The following is an 8,805-nucleotide window of genomic DNA, read 5'->3' on the forward strand; positions in this document are numbered from 1 at the left end:
CTGTTAAGTCATTTTTTCCAATTATTTTTCTAAAGGGCCGTTGGCTCACACCCTTTGAAGTTCAGAAATGTCTTACTTGTTCCCTTAAGTGATAACTTTTATTCCTGTTACACATACAAAATGGTGCTGACCAACTCATTTCAAGTGTGTGGTCGTGATCGCTACATTATAACCCGAACCCTGCTGTGCGCCACCAGACTGTCATAATTGCAGTAGTACTTCCGTAACCAAAGAGGAGATTGCCTGAGACAGCGCACCTGACCGCACCGTTGTCTCTAAGTTGCTTCCATGTATTTCGCACAGAGATGACTGTCGCCAAGAGACATCTGTCGAGGATGGAACTGAAGAGAAATGTGATCCAGCCTTCATGGCTGTTGTCTTGTTCTTCGGCAGCCCTGCCCGGAGCAGGTCGCTCTATCGGGTTCCATTTTCAAGGCATGTAACTCGGATCCCTGAAAATACAGATACCCCCTCTGACCTGTCTTCCCTTTTTGGTTCCACATGGAACATTGATGAAGCCTTGGTGATTTATCACATGACTGTGATAACTCTATTTAGTGTTCACCAGACCCGTGGCATTTATTCCAACAAATAGGAACCAATGATGATCATTTTCAGAAGAATTAATTTATTTTAAAAAGGATCCCTTATTTCCCCCAAACTAAGGCCGGTTTTTGCTGATCCCGATGTCACTGGAAGACTACTTTGAGAATACCCCAGTTTTCCTCTACGTGGCCTTTATTCACTTCCATTTCCGACTATATTTTGCATGGGTTGCTCAGTTCTGCATGCTTGATGTGAAATGTCCATTACTGCTGAAGGAATACCCTGTTAAGTACATTAACTCCCAACAGCCCAGCAGAATAAACAGTACCCCCGGAGTGTAATTTTGTTTGTTGCTCAGGTCCTTCAGGGCAGGGGGCTGGAGGCGTGGGGGCACAGGAGTCAGGGTTGGGGCGAGTAGGGGATCAGGTCAGGGGGTGTGAGGCGCAGAAGTCAGGGCAGGGGCTGAGAGGTGGGAGAGGCTCTGGGCAGGGCGTGAGGTTGCAGGGGTCTGGGAAGGCAGAGGGGGTTGCAGGCGTCAGGGCAGGCGGTAGGGAGGTGTGGAGGGTCTCCCTGGGGATGGCAGTGGCAGTAGGGACCATGCTGCCAAGATGACAGTTGCTCTTTGAGTGAGGTAGACTCGCTCCCCCTGTGGTCATTCAGGAGTATAACTGTTCTCCCTACTAGAGACCTCCCTTTCCACTGGAGGGGGAACAACTGGATTCCAGGTACATTCCATTGTCCTGGCACAACCAATTCCTACCCTGCTTTAAGTTACGTAAACTCCATAGCAAATTTGGTGGTCCTCGGTTTTACCACTCAGGAGGAGCTCTGAAACAAACAGACTCACAGACAGACACAAACTCTCTAAAATATATTGTAGAGTATATGGTAAACAGCAGGGTTAGTTTCAAGATGAATATTAGACAATTATTTTCCTCAGGGAACTAGGAAACAATACGCAAGAATGAACATGCTGGATCTCAGACTCAAGGTCCAGCCAGCCCAATATACTGTCTTCGGATAGTGACCAATGCCAGGTGCTTCAGAAGGAATGAATAGACGAGGAAACAGGTTATCATTGAGCGATCCATCCCCTCTAGTTCAGTTACAGCTCCTGGGAAACAGAGGCTAGAAACATCATTCCTGAGCCATAGCCATTGATAAACCTATCCTGCAGGAAATCATCCGTCCTTTCTGAACCCTGTTATAGATCGTGTTTGCCAGAAAACATCCACTGGCAAAGAGTACCACAGGTTGACTGTGCGTTGTATGAAGAAATCATAGAGGCTTTCTGAGCAGACACTCAAAAGTCTGCATGCAAAATAACGTTTCTATTCCTCCTTAAGAGATACATCTCTTTTTACTGAGGAGAACACAGGTATGTTATTTTTCAGTACTGATGAATTCCAAGTTTGAGCTTGACGTTATATATCCACTCATTTTCAGATCAGATGACACCACATAACAAGGGTTCTCTTCTGAAGTGTAGGAAAATCAAAGTTTCTTGTAGTGGACATAATAGGTATAAATGCTGCCATTATGCACTCTGTCTCTTACCATTACATAGATCATCCTGGTTCTGCTGTATCTACGTGTACCTGACAACTCTGGAATGGTGAGTCCATTGCGCACGTGTTGCTAGAGAGTGTGGTTACAGTCAAGTAAGAAACTGAAACAAACAAAGCGAAGTAACTTCCTTCTTTGGACCTAATTCTGTTGATGCAAAGTACAAGCTCTCAAGCTACAAAGAGAATTGTTTTAGGTTTGGGGAGAAAGAAAGTGTGAGCTAAATATCAGTTGGGACCAATATTAAGCTGTCCCTGACATGTTAGAGGGGGTCACCTCAAATGGGCACTTGTGGGTTATACATAAAGGTTTGAAGTGGACAATAAAGGATAGCACGAAGCCTGGTGTGTCACATATCCCTCTAATGAGCCGTAAGTGTTCCCTTTAAGACCACGTTCTTTGGTTTCTAATGGAGTGATAAACGTAAATTCCCAGGCTCTCCATTTGACTGTGTTGGGCAGCTTTCCTTGGCAGACTGGTATGGAAAAGTGGTCGGTTTGTGGAAAGTGTTCCTGCACCTGTTTTTATCCTTTAATCATCAATAGTGCAAAGAGGTAAGAAATAAGCAGGTGATGCTTTATATGCCAAGCAGCACACAACCACCTCAAACATTCTAAAATTAGCAGAAATATGGACTAAAGATCCAAAGCATCAACCAGTCGATCTTTAAGCGATTCAGTGTCACAGCTTTCTATTCAGATTCACGGATCTGAAATCAAGAGCAAGTGCATGTAAAAGCACACGACTTCCTGCGCACACAGCTTATCAGTTTTGACATCATATCAGAAATAAGACCATAAGGATGCAAGAACAACTAGTTACCTCTCTCTATTCGGAAAAGCGACTATTCACCCCTACCCTGTGCTTCCTCTCTTTAAACCAGTTATCAGTCCCTGAAAGGAGCTTCCCTTCTACCCTGTGACAGCTCATTTAATCAAAGAGCCTTTGGTGAGGGATAAAAGATGCAGAGATTGAAACAACAACAACAACAACACAAAACTTGACTTGCTAATGCGCTATTCGGTGTTGTAGCAGCATTTCTCTCACCAGCCTCCCGCAAAACTCCTACAGCAGATACTCTTGCAGATGAAAACAAAGCAGAAGGCAGAGAAGTAGATTCTATTCTAGACCCCTCGTGGCAAACGTAAGGCTCTCAGAATGCGGCAAACATTGTGCAGCGCCCGACTCCGGACTAAGCAATGCCCCAGACCCAGGTCTGTGCCCCGGTGTCTCTGATCGGCTACCTGAACTGCCAGGTTTACAGGACCTACAGTTCTGTTTTGGGGCTGCCTTAAGCAGCGTTGGAAGGGGATGCTTCCTGTTTCAAAGTAGTCTTCCCAATTATTTTCGGTAACAATTCTCTTTTGGCAAAGAGATCCTTCGAAAATCTCGGTTATTCCAAACTGGCCTCTCAATATTGAAAAGCTGATTTAGGAGACAGGATAATGTGTCGCTTATATGGCTCCCATGCCATAATAATTAGTCTGCGACTTAGAGTGCTCCAATCAGATTTCTGCTGAACATATCAACTAATCCGAACATTTCCAGACTAAACTACATCAACAACAAATCATTACCAGACACAAATGGTATGAACTAAGGCGGATGCATCTCGCAGGAGAAGGGATAGCTTTCCGAACAGTTTCTACGACAAAAGCCAGACTCTCATGACGGGTACGCGTTACTCAAATAATAACACAAGGAAATAAAAATTAGGGATCGGAAATTAACATTACCTGGTTGGCTGAATCCATGTCCGCGGGCAGGTGGAAGTTACCGAGGAGATCCTGATCCTGGTCCTGGGCAGAGCCCGTCCCAGCGGTGCCCAGCTGCGGGGGACGGGAGGGCTCGACGGGTCTCAGGAATCTGAATTCGCTCGTGCCTGAGCCGGTTGTTAAACAGACTTCATAGCGGTAGCGCTGGGACACAGTCCCGTCACCCGCCACGTCCACCAAAGTATTGTGCAGGTTCCCATCCCCGTAGCCACGGCCAGCAGCGGACGCGTATTTCTCCCCACAATTCCTTCTTCTGCACAACCGGAGCGCGATGAATATTATCACCGACATAAAGAGCCCAGCCGACACTAAACACAAGGAAAGGATCAGGTACAGAGTTAACGTGTCCTCCTTCTCCTCTGGCTCCACGGCCTCCGGGAACTGCAGGTGCGCGTCCGAAAACCCCTCCACCAGAGCCACGCTCAGAGTGGCGGAGGACGACAGGGCCGGCTCTCCGCTGTCTCTAACAACCACCACGAGTTTCTGCCTCGTGGCGTCTCGCTCCGTTACGAGCCTCGTGGTTCGGATTTCGCCGTTGTGCGAACTCACGGCGAACAGACCCGGCTCCGTGGCCTTCAGCAGCTGGTACGAAAGCCACGAATTCTGACCCGCGTCTTCATCCACAGCCACCACCTTGGTCACCAGGTAACCCGCCCCCGCCCAGCGGGGTACCAGCTCCGCCCCGGGGGAGCTGCTGTTCTGCAGAGGGCACAGGAGGAACGGGGCGTTGTCGTTTGCGTCAAGCACCGCCACGCGGACGGTCACTTCAGCGCTCAGCGGAGGGGACCCGCTGTCCGACGCTCGCACCCGCACCTCGAACTCCCTCCTTTCCTCGTAGTCCAGAGAGCGCAGCGCGTACACCTGCCCGCTCTCCGCGTTGATGGACAGGTAGGAGAGCACCGAAAGGCCTCCGGCCTCGGCAGGCCACAGCGAGTAGGTCACCTTGGCGTTCTGCTCCGCGTCCGAGTCCGTAGCCGCGACCTTCCCGAGCAGCAGCGCGGGGCCGCTGTTTTCTCGCACCCGCAGCGTGTAGGACGTTTGGCTGAACTGTGGCGCGTTGTCATTCACGTCCGATATTTTCACGGTGATTCTCTGCTCGGTGCAGAGACTGGGAGCCCCCAGATCCCTGGCCCTGATGGTGATGTTATACTCCGCCCTTTGCTCTCGGTCCAGCGCACGCTCAGTCACCAGGGAGTAGGAATGTTCTGAAGTTGGTTTGAGAAAAAATGGCAGATGGTCTTCTATGGAGCAGGCGGTCCTGCCGCTGTCCCCGGAGTCCCGGTCTCGGACATTGAAAAGCGCCACCACGGTCTCAGGCGCGGAGTCCTCGGGAATGGGGCTAATCAGAGATGTTACTTTCACCTCCGGGGCATTGTCGTTCACATCCATCACCTCCAGCAGGACTTTGCTGTGCGCTGACAGCCCCCCGCCATCTGTAGCTTGAACGTCTATTTCGTAGGTGGCCGTTTCCTCAAAGTCCAGTGGTCCCAAAAGTCGAATGTCTCCGGTGTCCGGGCTTATAGCGAACGCGTTGAGGTTCGTTCCCGATTTTTGGCTGAACGAGTAGGCGATGGCTCCATTGAGTCCTTCGTCGGGGTCTCTTGCGGAAACGCTCAGGACCACGGAACCGGGGTCGGAATTCTCCCAAACCCGCGCTCTGTAGACCGCTTGGGAAAACTCCGGCACGTTGTCATTCGCATCCAAAACAATGACGCGCACCTGCGCGGTGCCGGTGCGCGCCGGGGAGCCTCCGTCCCACGCTGTCAGCACGAAGCGCATCTCTACCTGCTCCTCCCTGTCCAGCGGCCTCTCCAACACCAGCTCCGCGTACTTCCTCCCGTCGCTGCGCGGGCGCGTGGCGACGCGGAAGTGGCCCGCTGCGCTGATGGCGTAGCCCTGCAGGCTGTTGTTCCCCACGTCTAAATCCAGGGCTCTGCCCAGGGGGAAGCGGGAGCCGGGCGGAGTGGTTTCGGGCATCTGTAGGAGCAGCTCGTTGGCGGAGAACTCCGGGGCGTGGTCATTTACATCCTCAACCCGCACCTCGGCCCGGTAGGACTGCAGGGGGTTCTCCAGGATGATCTCCAGCGGCAGCGTGCAGGGCTCCGCTTCCCCGCACAGCTCCTCCCGGTCCAACTTCTCCGCAGTAAACAAGGCGCCGGTGGCGCGGTCCAGCTGGAAGTGCTGGCGGCTGCTCTCGGAAGCCACGCGGGCCCTGCGCGCCGACAGTCCCTGCGGGTCCAGCCCGAGATCCGCCGCCACGTTGGCTACGAAGGAGCCGCTGTCCATTTCCTCGGGCACCGCGTAGCGCACCGGGCCGGAGCCGACCGCCCACGGGCAAAGGAGCACAGCGAGCAGCACAGACCGCCTGGGGAGCTTGCCTCTGCTCTGCCCGGCCGCCATCCTGCAAGGAGGCCTGGAGCGGGAGACCGGCGCTTGCTGGGGCCGCTGCGGCTGTTCCGGGACCCACACGCAGCCCTGCTCCTGCGCACAGCCCCTGGGCCAGTCTCGCGCGAACGTTTCTGGTTGCGGACCTGTCCTCTGCTTAGCCAACACTGCCACCGCGCGTCTCCGCCGAGAGGGACAAGCCTGGCGATCCGCTCCCAGAGCCCTGCAAACCCGCTGTGCGCCAGTGCCCCGCCGCCCCCGCACGAGCGCCAGGGCTCTTTGGTGTGAGACAGACATGGCGCTAGCGGGGGACGTAGCAGGCAGAGCTCCAGAGCGCCTCGGAGACGTTCTAATGTGAGACGTTCCACACATCCCGGAACGAGACAAGCACGTCGGCTTGGGGATCTTTCAGGGCTTTTTTTAGAGCCTCCTTTAGATACTGACTCCGGGAAAATACACCCAGCCTGGACGGGAGACTTCCGCGCCCACCGCGCCCACCGCGAGCCCTGGCTGGGAAAAGTGAACGGTTGTTATCAAACGTGTTAAGGTCCATTTCTGGTCCCACCGTCGGGCTTGCGCTGGTTCATTAGGAGGGACGTACCTCCAGGTAGTTCACGGACTGAGCCATGGGCTGCCCTTGCTTTGTTTGAGTTGCCTCCACCCCTAACCACACGCCCAGTGTGAGCGCTTGGTCCCAAACGCCTCTTGGCTTGGAGCTGGTGTAACTTTCTGCTGTCGGACCAGTCTGTGTTTTCCTCAAGTCCGATGTCCGGCAGCGAAGGTGACTGTCACACGGAATGTTCTTCTCAACAACACCAGCAAGCGGGACAGCCCTTGTTTCCACAGCTGCCCAAACGTTTCACCGAATCCCTTTCAGAACGGTTCTCCTCATCCAGCCGTTCAACTAGAGGGGCCGCTCTGGCACAGGAATTAGCGAGTTAAAACAAAAACAAACCAACACCTGGAGGTCTCTATTTCCGTCTCACTGCTGAAGAGGAGCATGTCAGCAAGTCAGGCTGCACCCTCTTTACTTGGGTCGGCAAAGCTGCCTTTTCGCTGTGACGTGGATGGAGGAGGCGCTAGATGGCTCTTCCTTGGGAAGAATCAGCGCTATTTCTTTATCTGGAACGCCTTAGGACGTATGGAATAGTTTCTAATAAATACCATTTCACGTGCTTATCTCTGTTTTATGCTATGGGTGGGTAGTCACATATTTTACATGTGTGGAGGTGATATCAATACAATTATGTTGCTAGCACATGAGAGATCAACACACGCCAAAGCCCCAGATTAAGCCACATGTGAATCAGTAGAGATTGAAGTGTTTCTTAAACACGTGGGAATGTATTTGGAGTTTAAACTCCACGACAGCTACTCGGATGTTACTTGCATTGTCTTCACGTATATGCATTCTCTTCTAATGTAATAGGAAACCATATCTATACCACCACACAGACACCATATACATCCCCCTGTGAGTAGCCGATGGAAGCCTGGTGTAAAGTAATGAAGAACTTGAACAGGAAAGTGCTACTCTGAAGGCATGTGGTCACTGTCTGACAAGACTTTGGGGAAACCGGGCGGCTGCTGCATTTCTGCCCCCATATGGAATTACAGACTGTGACTTACCCGGAGGTATATCTGATCTGCTTTAATCTCGCAACTTGCTCTTCCCTTTTCTTAGCTAATACATTTTTAGGTTGTTTACTGTCCATTTAGCTGCCTGCCTTGCCTTTGGTGTGAGGTCTAGAATGCAATTGGACCTCGGGGAATGACTTGTCTCTTGGTACTGGGAGTAACCGGGAATATGTGTGATTTCTGATCTCAATGACTATTATCATTAAATCCAGTTTGTCTGCGTAGCAAGACAAATGGAAAATACAAAGGAGACGATCTATGACTCCATACAAAAAGGATTACAGTAATCCGGGATTTTATAGCAGGATCTGGATTGAAAACACGCACAAACTGACAAAGTTGATCTATTATCCGTTTCGTGGCACATTCAACAGAAAGGACTGAACTCCACAATGAATTGATGAAATGGCAGCTCATTCCTAAGGCCCTGTAAGGTGGCGGAGAGAGAAAGAAATTGCTGTCTAAGCACACAGAACACTTCGCTTTTATACAATTTGTCAGCCTGCTACCACACTGACATTTGCTCACTGTGTACAGGTAATTTGATGGAAGTAAAGAGAGATACATCGGTGTGGTGAGATTTTGATAGATGTTTGGCTGCCGGTGCATGTTCCTTGTGCGATCCAACACAGCCCTGTGAACACAGCTGTCATGGCAGACAAGAAAACCACCCTGTGACCACAAGATCACTGAAGACATCAAGACACCAGACCAATGTTATTGTCAACAAAGCAAGACAAGAGGACCTTGAAAATCTACAAAAATGCTAAAACATGCAAGGCCTTAAGTTAACAATGAAAGCAGCTCAGTGGGGAATGGTGGGATTTTCCATTCCTCCCAGGGGCTCTACAAAAATACTCACTGCCACTCAAGCACAGTGACTGCCTTCTGACCT

This window comes from Carettochelys insculpta, chromosome 15 (assembly GCF_033958435.1).
Source record: "Carettochelys insculpta isolate YL-2023 chromosome 15, ASM3395843v1, whole genome shotgun sequence".
Taxonomy (NCBI): Eukaryota; Metazoa; Chordata; order Testudines; family Carettochelyidae; genus Carettochelys; species Carettochelys insculpta.